Here is an 18976-nt window from a genome sequence, read left to right as displayed (position 1 = left end):
AAAGCCTTTTTAAAATTTTACCGAGATCGGGTCAGATTTGGATGTAGCTCCCATATATATCTTTATCCGATTTAAGTTTATTGTGCACCAAATTGCTAATATCAGTCCAAACGACCTGAATTTTGGCAAATCTTACCGAATACAGTTTAGAAGCAAGTACATAGAATTTGGTGAAAATCGGTTCAGATATAACAATAGCTCCCATATAAATGTTTCATCCGATTTGGGGTCTTAAGTCCCTAAAATTCGTAATATGCACTCCATTGTATTTGGTACCAGACATCATATACTACCTAGAAATACCTCTGCCAAATTTTATCAAGATCGGTTCAGATTTGGATATATCTCCCGTTTATATCTTAATCTGATTTCAGGTTTATTGTGCGCCAAATTGCTAATATCAAACCAAATGACCTGAATTTGGGCAAATCTGACCGAATTCAATCTAGAAGCAAGTACATCAAACTTGCTGTAGCTCCCATATATATGTTTCATCGGATTTGGGGGTTTAACTCCCTTACATTCCCTTACACTCCCTTACATATTTGGCACCTCATGACTCATGGAGATAAAATTTTATCGAGATCGAGACCTTGATGTAGCTCCCATATATATATCTTAATCCTATATTAAGTTTGTTTTGCACTAAATGGCTACTATCTGCCCAAATTGACTGAATTTTGGCAGTTCCGACTGAATTCACTAGAAACAAGTACTTCAAATTTGGCAAAAATCGGTTCAGATATAGCTGTAGCTCCCATTTTCATCCGATTTGGTGTAAAAGTCCCTCACGTGCGTTATATATACGTGATGATACTTCATACATGGAATCGGAAACTGCTCGAAATTTATTTAAATGCCGAGATCAGTTCAGATTTTTATATTGCTTTGATGAACATGTTCATCCGATTTTACGGTTATTATTCACCATATATGTAATATCAGCCCAAATTGAATAAATTTTTTCATATTGAACTGAATTTTTCCATTTTGTGGAATTCGGCTTAGTATATCTATTTCTCTAATGAATATTTTTAAATATAATTCTTATCGAAGTTATATCATTCTCTTTAGGGCAATTTTATTTGGTTTTAAATTTGTTTAAGATCGATGCAGAGCTTGATATAGTCCCCATGATACACATTCACAAAATGTTTATAGTTGGTGTGATCTACTTTACAGAAAATCCCTATATATATTCACTTTTTTATTACGGGAGCTCTACTATATACGCATGGTGGTGCAGGATATCATATAGTCGGCACCGCCCGATTTTTTACCTTTCCTTACTGGTTTATATTACAAGTGAAAATTATGTGTTTACGCTTTTTATTGCAAATTAAATACGTCTGCATTTTAAGTCAAAATATCCCATAGTTCTACATTTTTTTTGGGAAAGATTCAAATAATGAAAAATGATACGTCAAATATATTAGCCTATGAACAAAAGAAATTTGTTTACTTAATACGTACAATAAAAAATTAATTTTGGTTTATAAAAAAAAAATCGACAAATTAAGAACTTTTTCCGAATTCGCTGTATATATCCTTTTAATTTCACTGTCCAACAGCAAGTCGGGTTTTGGAAAATTCCTAGCAAATTTGGTTGGTATAGAAGAAAACCCCAAAAAAGTTTCCGGTTCTTAGAAACTCGTTTTTAAGCCTTTATAAATACCTGACCATCTGCCAAGGGATTCCAATATTTTTATAATCATATTAGAGTTTTTTTTATACATGTTTTCACAAACTCCAAACTAAGCTATTCAAATACTACCATTATTTAAGTAAAATTCCCCTTTAAAAAATTTCTCATATCTTCAATTTTCATAAAATTAAACGCAAATCATTGCTTAAATTGTTATTGTTTTTTCGTCTGCATCCCTGCATTCTTTCTTCCTGCTATTTCACAACATACATATTTATATCAATGATTTGATGTATATTTTTCACTCCATTGACATGGCTCATATGTATCAGAGTTTTTGAGTTTTCCCTTTTTTTACTTCTTTACAACAGCCATATATCTTCCGCCAGTCACGATCTTGATTCCAGCTCCGCTGTTTTATGTTTTGTTTCTTTATTGCTGCAGTTGTCTTACATTTTACGATACTTTCGCTTTGGCACTTGTGTTTGTTTGTCTTCGAGAGCATCAGTTGTTTGTTTCGCTGACGCCACTCAACTACATGCCGTCGTGGTTGTCTAAGATGGTGTTGCATTCTTGTTGGCACACACAACACAAATGCACACACGCACACATGCATACATGGAGCAGCAGCAGGAAAAGCAAAAGGACGAGAAAAAGAAAAATACGATACAAGAAACCCACCAGACAATGTCTTTACTTGGTGTGTTTTTTTTTACTTCCTTCTCCTCTCTCGTGAGATTCTCCTCTTCTGCCATTGTCCATTGTTTGTCGTGATTGCGATTGTGTTCCTTTTTTTTTTTTTTTGACTTGTAACGCGTATCTGCGTTTATCTCTGCAACATGCCACATGATTCATTTCAACAAGATGCAGCATGTAAGAGTGTTTGTGGGTGTGCGTGTGCTCAGGGTTGCAGTTACCGACTACACTTAACATGCTACGAACCATTTCCGACATATCTCTCTGATCTAATGAATTTTTATCAATTTTAACACATTATCTTGAGTCCCTTGCTCTGGGAGGAGGCGTACCACCTACACCAGACTAGATGTCTTCCCATGCAACACTCACTCGCAGAGATAGAGATACTGTCACTAGATTTTTTGTTCCTCTTCTCCAATCTGATGGTCTTTTATGGCATCAAATGCAATTTTCTACTTCTTCATCGTCATTGCTGCCCTTTGGATGCTGCAAGGACACTGTCTGCTGCATCAGTCTTTTAGTCGTATGCTCTTCTGATGTGGAAGTGACGTTCTTCCTGGTCATGTTTTGTATTGCCTTGTTTGGGGTTTGTTAGGGAATTTCGTTTCAATTTCCTACAGCGTGGGAGGAAACGTAAGGAGTTGAAGGATCTCAGTGACTTGTCTTCTTTCATAAAACACTAAGTGCATTACATTCAACAATGTGTAGTTTTAATGAATTTTTATCTTCATGTTGGGAGAGTAAAATTGAGCGTCATAATTGATTTAATTAAGATGGTTGCAGGGCAAGAAGAAGAGATAGGATGGACGAGGATATTTATGGATAGACCTATTGCTTCACGACTTGTTTAAAATTTTTGGGGAAAAGTCCAAGATTGTAGCTGTGACAGTCCTAAAAAATAAAAATTCAGAACTGCGAATAAAGTAATATTTTTTATGGATTCCCATCCTCACCATCACACAATTGTTAAAAATATTTTTGAAGGACTTTCGGTAAGATTTTTGGGGATTTTAGATAATCCCCAAATAATAATGTATTTTTTTAAGTACTGTCTTAGCTATTATCTTGGATTTATAAAGAATATGTTTTAAAGGACTCTCTCACCTACAACATTATTTGTTTCCTATCTCCCACGACCACACCACAATCGTGGTTCTATAAAACAGATTTTTTGATGGACTTTCTTCAAATAATATTTTATAAAGGACTATCCGAAATTATGTAATCGTTATTTTTAAGGACAATTAGTGATATGTTCTTGAGGGACTATCCGATTCATATTCACATTTATTTTTCTTTTTCATATTCACGTTAATTTACACAAATTCCGGACAATAATTCGGGGGTTTCAAACACAGTTTTCAAACGACTATTAGAGATATACTCATGGATTTTTAAAACATATTTCTTTAGGACTTTTTATTTTTTAAGGGATATCTCAGCAATAATCTGTTCCACAACTGCAAGAATGTATCGGAAAGAATTTCAAAACTAGTAGATTCTTGCAGATTCTGAAACAAAGCAAATTTGTATATTCGTCAATTAAAAAAATAATGTTAGGGACTACTACAGCTTTAATCGCGGATTATAAAAAATAATTTTTAAATGTCTTTGGACTTTAAAACTGGATTTTTTAAAAATCATTTTTGAATTACTGAGAAAACTTTTGCCGTAGATTTTTAAACCAGATCCAATTTTCAAAGGACTCTTAAAGGAATGCCCATTTTAAACAAAAAAAAAAAAAAAATATTTTTGTAGGACTATCCTGACTATTTTTAAGGACTATTCAGCAATAATAGTGGATTTCCCAAACAAAAGTTAGAAAGACTATCACAGCTATAGTCGTCGACTTAAAAATAAAATATTTTTTGTCAGCTTTTTAGACCACAACTTAAATCGCGGATTAAAAAAATATTTCTAAAAAATCGTTAGACCTTTAATCCTTGATTTTTTAAAGAACATTTTTCGAGGACTAACAGAACTTTTTCCGTAGATTTTTAAATAATATTTCTGAGGGACTATCACAGCTATAATCCCAGATTAGTAAACAGTATTTTTGATGGTCAACGAGAACTATTTTCGTGGATGGTCTACAAAATATTTTTATGGGACTTTTATAACATTAATGAGTGGTAACACAGAACTAATCGTGCATATTTTTAGTACAATTTTTAATGGACTATAACAAAATTCTTTAATTTTTTTTAAATACGCATGTAGGCCTGCATTCAGGAATGAAACAATACTTTAAAGGGACTAATATAACTATAATCGTGGATTTTTTAAACAATGTTTTGGAAGAGGATTCCAGAATTTTTTAAACAATATTTTTAAAGGACATCTTAATATTAATAGCCTACACCACAAAGTGGTCAGGGTAATATTTCATTGTGCATTTGTTTGTGGGAGGCAAAAGGAAACGAGATAGACCCAGAGTTCATTTTGATGAACTGTATAGAATCACATTCTAGGTCGATTTATGAATGTCCGTCCGTCTGTCAGTCTGTCTTACGAACATATACAGGGTGAGACGAAAAAACTGTAACCAACTTCAGACTGCTGTCATTTCTAAGCCACACGTCCGACAGCTGTTAAACTTATTCCAGTGACAGCTCATTTATTGTTTACAAGCGTACAAAAGCATTTTGGTGAGAATTTTCCAGAAAAATGCTATTCGTGATGGAATTCAAGCGGGATAGTGTGATTTCTTTATATTTGGCTGGAAAACCACAAATGGCTATCGCTGGAGCTCTCCAACATTTAAATGTGAACAAATAGTTTCTGTCTCGTTACATCGCTTGATATCGTCATACTGGTAGTGTAGCCCGACTTCGAGGAAGTGGGCTGAAGAAAAAATCAACATCATCAGAAATGGTTAGAAAAGTAAAAAAACGATTTGATCGAAACCCGTGTTGCAGTGGCCGAAAATGGCTCCTGAGCTGAACACATCGCAATATTCTATTCAGAAAATATTGAAAAATGAGCTCGGGGTAAAGTTATTGAAATTCAAAAAAGTGTAAGAACTTACACCGCAACAGAAATAAAATAGACTCAAAAGAACTAAAAAGTTGCTTCGCTTCGATGAAAATGGTGAACTGCCGAATTTGGTTTTCTCCGATGAGAAAACATTCGTTGTGCAGCTGTTTGAAAACAACCAAAATGATCGTGTTTACTTGCCAAAGAGGTCAGCTGAAAATGTGCACCTTCGGTTGGCCACCAGAACTCAAGCGCGGGCCTTGGTGATGGTGTGGGCCACCATAAAAGCCGATGGTCGCTATCCGCTCATATTAATCGACCGTGGCATCAGAATAAATGCCGAATATTATCGCAAAAATATTCTAAAGGGTGTATTAAAGCCATGGTCGCGCAAACATTTTGACCGCAGACCTTAGACGTTCCATCAGGACTCAACACCATCGCACTCAGCACGCGTCACCAAGGAATGGTTACAAAATGAGGTTCCTCGCTTCATTTCCAGCGCACAATGGCCACCAAAATCTCCGGATACCAATCCTTTTGACTATTGTGTCTGGATTATTTTAGAAAGCAAGGTTGGCACTAAAAAATACCAAAGTGTCGAGCACATCAAGCAAGCGCTTCGCCGAGAATGGTCCAAAATTCCGCAGAGCAACATTCGGGCAACGTGTGACAGTTCGAAGGCCGTAATTCGTGCCAACGGTGACCAATTTGAACAAATTTTCCGAAATTTGTTGCTTTCATTCAATAAAATTTAAAAAATATATATAAAAATTATGGCGCTTGCCTTTTTGCTTTTTTTATGTCACCTCCTTGTCACCTTGAAGAATCCAATTTTCGGTAGAAGCAAACCTCTGTCATCTTTAGGTTTTCTGTGTTACCATTGTAAAACTAAACCTACTGCGAACCTTTTCCATAGCTAAAAATGTCCATTTGGTACGTGGTTACAATTCGTGGTAAAGGAGTCAAGTCCAACGAACCCACCCTCCTCCTCAAAGGGGGACAAGTAATCTGAGAGCAATTTTAGAAAAGTTCAAAGAAGGTGTATTCTGATATTTTAGAGAAACAAACCCCTGTTTCCCCCGTAAAACTGAAGCTTATGGTAACCTTTTTCAAAGCTTTAAATTTTTGAAGAAGGTTATAGAAGCATCAATCCTTACGAAATTAAGAAAAACATGTCTTGGGCTAAGTATCATTAGACCAATATATGTTAAGCTTAGGTAAGAACAATTCCAAAGTTTCTATCGAAGCTAACCTCTATCCTCCCCGTGTAACACCTACTGACGTTAGGGCTTTGAGCACCTTATCCACAACAAAAAAAGATAAAATTAATATAAAAGATGCAAATCCTATACAACCATCCTCCAGTTCGAAGGAGGAGAATAGTTAAATTACTGTTGGGTTGCAGCCTCCTCAACAATCTGCTGCGAATTAAAACGACCACGTATTCTGTAAAGGATTATCGCTAATGTTGCTAGCACAATCGAACTCAAAAGTGATGTTCCTCAGATAGAGCCCCCAAAAACCATTGGGTATCCAATATCAGTTACGATACTTCATTTAGTTCCCTTTAAGTACTAATTTCGAAAAATTCCGCCTTATCTCAGCATGTATTTCTCGATGATATCGATATAGATAATTTAATTCCTAAACACTTTATTTAATGTTTGTTGTTCCCCTGAAGTGGGAATTACCGAAAATGTAGGGGTTTTCAGACCATTCCGGCAAAAGTTACCTAGCCTTTCCGAACTTTCAATAACAATGCTGCACATATATATATATATATATATATATATATATATATATATATATATATATATATATATATATATATATATATATATGTATATATATATATATATATATATATATATATATATATATATATATATATATATATATATATATATATATATATATATATATATATATATATATATATATATATATATATATATATATATATATATATATATATATATATATATATGATATATATATATTATATATATATATATATATATATATATATATATATATATATATATATATATATATATATATATATATATATATATATTGTACTTTCAAAGTACCGAGGAGTGACACACATGCAAAATTGTAAAGGCATAAGATAGGGCTGTAATTTTGGACATTTATACTTTAAGGGCACTTTTTTTTACTCTTGAAATACGAATTTCCCAAAAATACCGACTTATGGCTTCTCACCAGTAGTAGTACCTCCTGCTACATTTTACAGTTCTAACTATTTTTTTTTTTTTTTACCTTTTATGTACCTTTATATTGCGCATTAAAAATGACCTACATGCAATATTTTATGATTCCAGTTCTAAATGAAAGAATTTTACTCCAAAAATACAATTTTTGGTAATATTTAGTACCTTTTCTAGAGTACGAATCTCCAGAAGCACCACCCTATATGATGTCTCGTCTAAGGTGTGACCAGAAAGAGAATATTTAAATTAATAGTCATGTTAAATTAGTAGTCATGTTTAAGACTGATTTGCATTTTGGGTTAAAAAAATGCAATTTTTAGTACCTTTCAGTACAAATTTCCAAAAAACCATTTTAACGTCCACCTACCCACGAACTTCCCAAAAAATCCACTTAACGCCCACCAACCCATTAAAACCTGTCTATATACCAAATTTCAAGATTCTCTTTTCTTCTAGGCATTTATGAGATAATAGCGAGAGAGAGAGAGAGAGCGAGAGAGAAACAACTGCTTCTCTCATCAACTTCGAGAAAAACGGCTGGAATCTTGAAATAAGGCGAATCTTGAGCGGGCGTTAGTGTGTAGTTTGACGATGAGGTTGGGATTTTCGAAATTCGTACTAAAAGGTACTAGTAGGTTTTAACATTTGTCCTACAGGGCTTCCAAGTTTTGGAACTATTTTATTAAATTTTTATCTAATATTCGTTATTTGGAAAATTAAAGATTTTTTATTGTCTTTAATACTAATTTCTCTCCGCTGCCATTCTCTTTAATTTCCCATTAGTTTTTGAAAGCATTTTCAAGTGACCCACTTTCGCTACAAAAATTTCTGCTGTTAAATTCCTGCTGTCATAATGATTGTTAGCTAAATTGTTCGTCGTTGTTTAAAAGTGACAAAAAATATTTGCTAAACTTTTCCTTGCTCGGCATATTCATTCTTCTTCTTCCTTTTTTTTCGTCGTTTTCTTACAAACTTTTTGGAATTCCATAGCAACAATTTATTATCGGCTACCCTTAGATGCTGTGAACGCCATTACAGGCAATTACTCTTTTTTTGTCGTCCAGGGAAACTTAAGGAAGAAGAATAAAACTTGGAAATTTAAAGCGAGCTGGCGAGCGGAGGCAACAAAGAGCAAGAAACGGAGGCTACTAAACAATGCAATCAGCAAACTATAAATGAGGAATACATTTTATAATCTTTAACAGCAGAACAAAAAAAAAAAAAAAATAGCGGGCCTTTTGTCTTCATCGTCCAGAATTGCTTTGTGAATAGCCAAGCAATTGCTTCCATGGAGATAAGAACTTTAAAAGGAAAGGAAAAGTTTGGACTACAATTTTTCTGCAAAGCTTAAGTCTAGATGAAAAGAGCAGAGCTGGGCTGAAGATTTTTCTTCATGAATCGGAATAAAAAATATGAACTAAAGTTTCTGGGAGACGCAAGAAAAAAAATCTCAAAAGAAGACGCTCATAAAACCATCTCCCGAAGAGCTGATTTGTTGACGGTTTGTTTAGCCAGGCTAAAGCCAGCTTGCAGTTGTTTATAGTTCTGTTATAGCTGTTGCTGCTGTTGTTCTTGTTATCGCTGCTTCTGGTATTTTGTCCTTTTGTTATTTATGGTGTTGGCGGTATCCCTTTAGAATTATGCTTTTCAAGTTCCCAATTGTCCAACAACAACAGCTCCAGTATTCTTAGAAAACTAAAAACGCTGTAGTTGGGCGCCAGAAACTGTGTCACTTAACACCCTCCCAAAGCGAACATTAAACTGCAACAACTACAATGTGTCGGCAGTTAGATCATGGACCAGCAAAGCAACCTTCTTTGTTAAGTTTCTTGAGGACGACAAAAAAGAAAACATAAAACTTTAAGTTTTATAGTTTCTGGGTTTTATAATAAATTATTAAAACAACAAAAACTAGAAAAATATGCAATGCAAGACAAAGAAATTATAGAAAACAATTTAAAATATTAAACACAAGTTCATTGGGGGTATCTACCCTGTTTCGAATTTAAAGCACAAAAACCTAGTTTTTTTCTCTCCAACTACTTGCTGACAAAAACTTTATGCCAACATAAAAAACTTTTATGGGTCTTCTAAGAAAATAGAAACAAAGAAAACATGTCGCCATTTATGAAGGACATGGAGAAGTATCTTAGACTGCTTATGTCTGATGACTGCAGCAACAGCAGCAAGTACTGCACAAAAGCTGGCAATATATCAAAAGAACAATAACAAAAATATGAGGAACCTCACAAAAACAATGACTGCAGCAAACTTTGTTGAAAACTGCAACAAAAACGTTATCAAAAGTGCAGAGGAGTGAGATAAGGGGTTACAATAGGAGAATTGAAGTCATATTTTTGAGTATTTAAGGCTCATCAGTAGAATACCAGAAGGTCTTCTACGGCCCATAGAAGATCTGGAGGTATTGTATTGTCCAAGGAAGACTTAGAGGTCTTCTATAATCCATTGAAGAGCTGAATCACTTATATGGTCCAAAGAGTATTTGAAGGCTTCTATTAACCAAACCAGAGCCGGAAGTCCTCTTTTACCTGTAGAAGGGATGGTAAAAGTATTCAGATAATGGTAAAAGTATTCTATTGGCCACTAAATAGCCGCAAATCTGCCATAGAAGAGCTGGAAGAGCCATAGAAGGGCTAGAGGCCCTTCTATCGACCATAAAAGGGCTAGAGGCCCTTCTATCGTCCATAGAAGGGCTAGAGGCCCTTCTATCGTCCATAGAAGGGCTAGAGGCCCTTCTATCGTCCATAGAAGGGCTAGAGGCCCTTCTATCGTCCATAGAAGGGCTGGAGGCCCTTCTATCGTCGTTCTGTCGTCTTCTATCGTCCACAGAAGAACTGAAGGCTCTTCTATCGTCCACAGAAGAGCTGGAGGCTTTTTTATCGTCCACAGAAGAGCTGGAGGCTCTTCTATCGTCCACAGAAGAGCTGGAGGCTCTTCTATCGTCCACAGAAGAGCTGGAGGCTCTTCTATCGTCCACAGAAGAGCTGGAGGCTCTTCTATCGTCCACAGAAGAGCTCGAGGCTCTTCTATCTTCCATAGAAGAGCTGCTGGAGGCTCTTCTATCGTCCATAGAAGAGCTGAAGGCTCTTCTATCGTTCGTCCATAGAAGAGCTGAAGGCTGTTCTATCGTCCGTCCATAGAAGAGCTGAAGGCTGTTCTATCGTCCGTCCATAGAAGAGCTTTCTATCGTCCGTCCATAGAAGAGCTTTCTATCATCCGTCCGTAGAAGAGCTAAAGGCTCTTCTACCGTCTCTAGAATAGGTAAAGGCCCCTCTATCGTCCCTAGAAGAGCTAAAGGCTCTTATATCGTCCATCGAAGACCTGAAGGCTCTTCTATCTTCAATCGAAAAGCTGAAAGCTCTTCTATCGTCCATAGCTGATCTTAAGGCTCTTCTATCGTCCCTAGAAGAGGTAAAGGCTCTTCTATCGTCCCTAGAAGTGGTAAAGGCTCTTCTATCGTCCCTAGAAGAGGTAAAGGCTCTTCTATCGTCCCTAGAAGAGGTAAAGGCTCTTATATCGTCCCTATTAGAGCTAAAGGCTTTTCTATCGTCCCTAGAAGAGCTAAACGCTCTTCTATCGTCCCTAGAAGAGCTAAGGGCTCTTCTATCGTCCCTAGAAGAGCTCAAGGCTCTTCTATCGTCCCTAGAAGAACTAAAGGCTCTTCTATCGTCCATAGAAGAGCTAAAGGCTCTTCTATCGTCCATCGAAGACCTGAAGGCTCTTCTATCTTCAATCTAAGAGCTGAAGGCTCTTCTATCTTCCATCGAAGAGCTGAAGGCTCTTCTATCTTCCATTGAAGAGCTGAAGGCTCTTCTATCTTCCATCGAAAAGCTGAAGACTCGTCTATCGTCCATAGCTGAGCTTAAGGCTCTCCTATCGCCCATAGAAGAGCTGAAGGCTCTCCTATCGCCCATAGAAGAGCTGAAGGCTCTCCTATCGCCCATAGAAGAGCTGAAGGCTCCACTGTCGCCCATAGAAAAGCTGAAGGTTTTTTTATCGCCTACAAAAGACCTGAAAGTTCATAGAAAAGCTGAGGGTTTTTCTATTGAACAAAGAAAAGTTGGAATTATTCTATCGTCCATAGAAGACCTTGAAGTCTTTACCTACAAAGCCTTCTCCTAGCCTTCGGCTTCCTTATTTGTTTTTCTTGTTCTTCGTTATTGTTATATCTTTTTTCTTATTAACTTTATTTTGGCTTAAGGTCAATTGAAAAACATCAGTGTTTTATTTTTATAATTTTGATTTTTATTTTCCGATATTTCGACTGTCTTCGACAGTCATCTTCAGGGAAAAAAATTTTTATTGAGAAAAGCAACAGTCTTGTTTCACCGTCTATGCTAAACTTTTAGCCGTCTATGCTAAACTTTTAGCATAGACGGTGAAACAAGACTGTTGCTTTTCTCAATAAAAATTTTTTTTCCCTGAAGATGACTGTCGAAGACAGTCGAAATATCGGAAAATAAAAATCAAAATTATAAAAATAAAACACTAATGTTTTTCAATTGACCTTAAGCCAAAATAAAGTTAATAAGAAACAATATACAGGTCAACAATAAAAAACAACAACGTTATATCTTTTTGCTACTGCCGTTCCACATTGAAATGTTCATGTCTGGTATTTACACTCAAATCAACATATCTATCATCATCCAGCTATCATTATCAAAATCCAGCTTAAGGGAAAAAATAAACAACCTCCCCCCAAAAAAATATGTGGAAAATCCGCCCGCTGAGGAAAAAAAGCTAAAATAAAAAGCAACCAAAAAAACTTGTTTAAATCTAACGTCAAATTGAATTTCAACACATTATAATGGGGGAAAAAATCCATGGTGTAAAACAACCATAGACAGGACCTGAGGCAAAGGAACCAAAAAAACAAGCGAACTCTTCCAAAAAAACGAAAAAACTCACATAAGAATGGCAGCCACATTTCATGGTGCAAAAATACATGGGACGGCTTCCAGACCTTTAGAGAGAAAAAAAAAACAATTGCGGAAAAATACGATGCGAAGCTAAAGATAAAACTTATGTAAATAAAATCCATGGCGTAACAAAAACAACAGTGTAACGTTGCAATAGTAAGTGCCGGGCTGGCTGTCTGTCTGTCTGTCTGGCCATTCACTACCCAGCTGAACTGCAACTACTGTTGAATGAAATGCAGAAACGAGTTTTTTTTTTTTTTTTTTTTTTTTTTTTTTTTTTGCAGGAGAACACTTAACGTTTCGAATGGAAATGGAGGATAAATTTGCATACGGTTAGTTTTTTTTCAGTTTTGTTATTATTATTTTGTGTATTTTTTTTTTTTTTGTTTTTGTTCTACGGTTCGGTGATCCTTCTTGACTGCATTCATATATTTCACTTACATGTGTTTGTTTTTTTTTTCGTAATGGTGGTAGTGGTAGTGGGTGCATGCACGTTAGTGAAAATATAAACCACAAATACGCCGAGTAACGAATGAAATTGCATTTGGAAATGAGAATGAAAAGTATAAACAAACGGAGAATATGACAGGCGAAAAAGTGTTAAAAAATCCAAAGCATTTTTCTCTTTTTTTTTTTTTTGAAAAATAATGGGAATGCTAATGCTGTTCCTGGAAGTGTTAAACACTGACCTTAATACGTTGATACACTGGGTAAAATTAAACAAACATAGTTATACCAAAAAAGGTGAACTCTTTGCTTTTGATAATTTAATTACAAAATTATAATAAAATTAAATTCTGGCATGAATTTTCAGACTATTTCCATATGCATTCAAAGGTGACCCATACAGAGATTGTAATTTTTTGCTGCAATGTGAGAAAAGTGTCACCCTAATAAAAACTGGTAACCTGAAGAAAGTCGATAAATGAAAAAAAAAAAACTACGATTCAGGGCCTAATCAGAAACCTGTTGCATAATCCTTCTACAAATGTTAATCGTAGGAGGAACTATAGACTGAAAATTTCGTCAACATTGAATTTTATTCTCGTCAACATTTCGGTGGGAGGTATCGACATCGACTATAATTCCAAGAACAATGGACCTGATATATCTGCTCGCCTCAATTTAATTCGATTTTGAAATCATATATCGTCATAATTTAGATGCCGAAAAATATGCAACGATTATTTTTATATTTATGCTGATTTTCTCTTCTTTTAAACAGAACTCCAGGTTTAATTCTCTAGTCTCACTCGATTTCTTGCGAGTAAAAAAATTATATCGATATATCACTATTTCTCTAAGCCACTCGTTTTGATGTGGGAGAAAAATATGCTCGAAATCGAGCTATCTTTAACAACAAAGCATGCTTGATTTTAGAAATAACTAGGAGATAAACAAAGTGAGAATGTGTAGGGTTATCTAAAGGAGAAGGCTGCCTAAATATTTATTAGATTTTAGAGACCTTCTGTAGACGATTTTGGAAAAATTTCCATCCCTAAATGTTCTCTAGATGAGGACGAAAGAGTCTTTTATCACTAATAATACATATATTGCGTGAAGGCCGATTTATTCGACTTTCGCAAATGAGCTGCGCAACGGCCTGATCATTTCTAGGTTTATACATTAATTTTTCTATGGTCTCACCCTCTCTTACTAGGTTTCAAATATTTTGGTCCCAACACATGTTTTCATACAGAAGTTCTCTCGAGGGTTCCCACATAAGAGAGTAAATTTCCTGTAAAACTCACACTATTCGAGGACATCCGCTCGCGATTTTTTTTCATTCGTTGGTAATATTGTGTAAATCGGATCTCTAGGTTGAATTTTGTCGCCTTTGAGTAGGAACATAAAAAAAAAGAATCGGTTTTTGATTAAATAGGTGGTCAAAACCTGCTAAATATCTGAAATCGGGTTAGAGGGAAATGAGCTCCAAATTTTGAAATTCGTGGGGGAAGGTGACATACTCAATGAGAACGCCAAATGACATGTTACAATAATTTTGTACGAAAATGTGCTCAAATTATTCAAAATATATGACTCGCAGTCGTAATGTTAGATTTAGAGAGAGAAAGTTAGAGAAACAACGCCCAGGCTGAAGCGAGGGACAGTCTTGGTGCATACGCGTGGAATAAGGCTGGGTTTTTGGAAATTCGTACGAAAAGTGCTAAAATTTACTAAAACTCTAATACTTTATTCTGGACTAGAATGAAATAGAATTTGGAATAAGAGTCACTGATGGATTGCAGGATAGATGTATAAAAGGGGTTTAGGAAATTCGAAACCTTTATGTTACGAAGAGTTCTAAAGTGGTAATAGCTAAAAACTTGAAATTTGGTATGAGAATAAAGGTTGGAAAGTAACTTTGATATATGAAGGTGGTCTTGAAAATTTGGAACAGTTTTGGTTTAGAGCGCACTTATGAAGCTGGAATTTTGAAATTATGTGTTAGGATTCCTGTTAGTGATTTGATTGTGATAGAGAGGTGGTTTTGGAAATCTGTACACGATAAGTACTAAATAGTACTATATTTGGTACAATTTAATAATGTGAGAAGAGATAGTGCTTGAAATCTGAATTCTGGTATTATGGTTGCTGTTCATGTGTAGCCTGGACATATCGAGGTGTTTTTGGAATTTTACGAGAAGTACTAAATGGTACTATATTTGGTGAAGGGATAGAGATACAATTCTGAAATTTTATATTTAGATTACTGATGGTACCTGTGTTTGAGATTTGGCGGTGGTGGAGTGGAAATGCGTCCTATATTTGTACGAAAAGTATTAAATTTGGTATTGGATGGAGGAATAGGGCTGGAATCCTTAAATTTGATATTTAGGCCTCCATTAAGATATGTAGGAGTTTTGGAAATTTATTTTAAAATTTTATGCGAAATCATAAATTCCATATTCATCTCAGGTTTCTGATTAAGAGAACTATTTAGATATAGCAAGTTGTAAAGAATAGCTGATTGTTTCGCATGTCATGACAAATAAAAGTATAGCAAATTGTGACCCTTTATGGGTGAGGTATCAGAAGGGGTTCACAGATATATATCATCTTCACAACAGATCTTGTGTAAGCAAAAACGTTTGTATATATGAAATTTGAAATTTGAAGAGAGTTTGATGCTTATTCCTCTTTCTTTGGGCATTTTGTTTTTCAAATCTTGCACCCAATGTGAGGGAGGTACCACAGAAATAATGATCCGATCACTACCATCTATATAACAAATCTTGTGTTGATGGATATATTGAAAATGTACCAAGTCTGAATGGAATCGGATGTTAATTTCACGTTTTATAAGCTTCCTGTATATTCAAAAGTTAACAGAAGAACTGGACCAATATAACCCATCTTCACAGCAGATTTTGTTTTGTAGAATTAATGGAATGTGTAAAATATGAGGAGGACCGGATGATTCTTTCGGATTTAAGAATCGTTTTGGTTATTCAAATGACCCTTTGTGGGGGAGGTGAAGGAATGAATCGGTCTCTACCATCTTTATAACAGATCTAGTGTTGAAAAAAATATTAAGATGTGCAAAGACTGAATGGAATCGGATGTTAATTGTTCGTTTTAAGAGCTTCATGGACCCTTTGTGCGGGAGGTACCAGAAGAAGTGAACCGATATAACTTATCTTCAAAGCAGATTTTGTGTTAGTAGAAATAATGAAATGGGTGAAATATGAAGAAGCCCGGATGCTTATTTCGGTTTTTATAATCGTTTTGGTTATTCAAAATGTTGACCCTTTGTGGGGCAGGTAGCAGAAGGAATTGTCCGATCATGCATATTCAAAATTTGGATCCTTTGTGGGGGAGTTAGCAGAAGGGGTGGACCGATATATTCCATCTTCACAAAAAACCATGGATAATAAAAATATTGTGACATATGTATAGAATAATTAGTCAAAGTGTTGACTTTTTGTGGGGGGAGGTACTTGAGTGGACCGATATTGTCCATTTACGCACCTGACCTACAACTGATGCAAATATTTGGATTTACAAAGTTTTAACAAAATCGCATAATACCTTCTCTTTCTGTGCAGTAAAATATTTTTTTGTTTTTGAAATTTTGACATATTGTGTGGTGGTACAAGAAGGAGTGAACCGATCTTGCCCATCTCCGAACTCGATCAAAATTTGATAATAAAATTACGATGTACCAAGTTTGTACCAAATCGAATATCGTGTTCACCATCCAGCAGACAAACGGACTGACATCGCTCGACTCTAAATTTCCTGAAACGGATTTTGTCCAAAGAGACCTAGGGCCAATGAGGCAGGTTTTGGCCGTATCAAATGTTATATACCCTCCCTAGCCAAATGGCTGAGAATATTGCAAAAGACACTGTATGACTAAAATGCATGAATTTCGAGGAATCTAAATTCGAAAATTTACAAAAAAATCCTCTCTGTTTTGGTTACTTTTCGATTTAGACTTTCAAAACTCCGATACACGTGTCTCCTCTTTTAGCCTTTCTTTCATTATCTGCTGGATTTTCCCAATAATTATTGAAAATTGGAATTTTTCGAGACAGGTAAAGATATTGAATGTGTATGAATCGCCGACATCTGACCAATAACGATTGTTAAACGTTTATTCACATGATTCTCATTTCAATACTTTTTTTCTATGGCGTGTGCATTTGCACCCATTTTTATACCCTCCACCTTGAAAAGGAGGGTAGGGAGGACAATATATAGTCATTCCGTTTGCATCATCCCTTAATATTCGTCGTAGATTCCATAAAGTGTATATATTCATAATCAGCATAAAATTCTAAGTCGATTTAATGGTGTCCGTCTATCTGCCTATCCGTTTGTCTGTTGAAATCACGATACAGCCTATATTATTACGTAGACCATCAAAATTTGGTAGAACAATTTGTATTGTGTCTAAGATGGTTGGTATTGAAAATGAAATATATCAGTCTACGTTTTGGTAGAGCCGCCATATAACGGTACCTCGAATATCGTTAGGTAACGTTATATGGCGGCTCTACCAAAACTGTAGATTGTGGTATATGATCCGTGGGTCATAATGGGTTCTAGTTTCACAGGCTGAATATTGCATGTATAGGTCCACATTTTCGTATAGCCCACATATAACGTACCTCCCGATATTCAGTATTTTGAAGATTTTGCCACATTTCCCACGGATTTGTATTAAAATTGGTATTTGTATGTAATAATGGATTCTACCTGGAGAAAAATTGTATTTGTAGTTCCACGTTTTGGTATAGACCCCATAGAACGGTTCTTTCTGATATTCGATATTTTGAAGATTTTTGCAAGTTTTTATCACGGATTTGGCTTAAAAAATTGGTGTTTGTTGATCATGATGGGTTCTTGCTCCGGTGGCGAAACATTGCATGTATAGGTCCACGTTTCCGTATAGACAACATATAACGGTACCTCCCGATATTCGGTATTTTGATGATTTTTGCCACATTTTTTTCATTTCGGATTTGTCTGAAAATTTGTATTTGTGGGTCATAAACGGTTCTAACTCCGGTGGCGAAACATTGTATGTATAGGTCCTCTTTTTTTGTATAGTCCCATATAACGGTGCCTCCCGATATTCGATATATTGATAAAAATTGATACTTTTTATAATGGGTTCTAGCCCGGTGGCAAAACATTCAATATTTAGTTCCAAGTTTTCCTTAAGAGCACATATAACTATACCCACCGATATTCGGTATTTTGAGAATCCTAGTCACATTTACCCACATAATTGTTCCATATTTTGTATTTAAGAAGATTTGATAGATAGATAGATTAATGTTTTAAATGTTCACATAGTTGAGTTTCGGCACATTTCCGTTGGAGATCTTAATTATCTCCACGTGAAAGTACATTTCAATTTTCCTTCAAATTTTCATAGTCTAACGCTTTCTTTTAGCAGAGATCTTAAAAAATACCATCTGGCTGATTTCAACACTCTTTTCCCGTAGTTATTTTTGGAATTCTCATAGAGTATATCTGTTGGAATATAGAATTATAGCCTTCACTGCACACATCCAGCTGTAATGGAAAATAATGATATTGCAGTTCATAGTTTTGCAGCACACAGCAGCAGGAGCAGTAGCAACACAAATTTTCCAAGTCTATTAACACAACTGCCAACTCATTCCCAGTTTGAGATTAAAACAAGTATCATCCAAGCGTACAAATGAAAACTCTGTTACTCTGAAGTGTAACAATGTTAAAAACAAAAAAAAAAAAAAAAAAAAACGTAAAACAAACAAAAAACACAATGAACAGAAGTGGAATTCAGGGGCGTGGGTAGAGATTTTTTTTTTGGGAATAACTTCTTCTTTTTGGACAGACAGACAAAATCTAAAAATGAGCAAAATATTCCTGGATATAATTTTCTGGTAGGTTTTTTCAGGAAGGTATTGAATTATGTCCCCCTTCCCTCTCCTGGGTAATGTACGGCCCTGCCATCTGGACCCCCCAACTCAAACAAA

At 35.3% G+C, this 18976-nt stretch overlaps 1 protein-coding gene across 1 annotated transcript in view; it reads right to left on the bottom strand.

The window, feature by feature from the left end:
- LOC101894038 (neural cell adhesion molecule 1-B) overlaps nucleotides 1-18976 on the bottom strand; it is a 503351-nt gene that overhangs the window by 397824 nt on the left and 86551 nt on the right. The window lies entirely within an intron of this gene.

This window comes from Musca domestica, unplaced genomic scaffold (genome assembly GCF_030504385.1).
Source record: "Musca domestica strain aabys unplaced genomic scaffold, Musca_domestica.polishedcontigs.V.1.1 7, whole genome shotgun sequence".
NCBI classification, from domain to species: domain Eukaryota; kingdom Metazoa; phylum Arthropoda; class Insecta; order Diptera; family Muscidae; genus Musca; species Musca domestica.
Note: the sequence above shows the minus strand (reverse complement) of the source record. Positions and strands in the feature narration are given on the sequence as shown.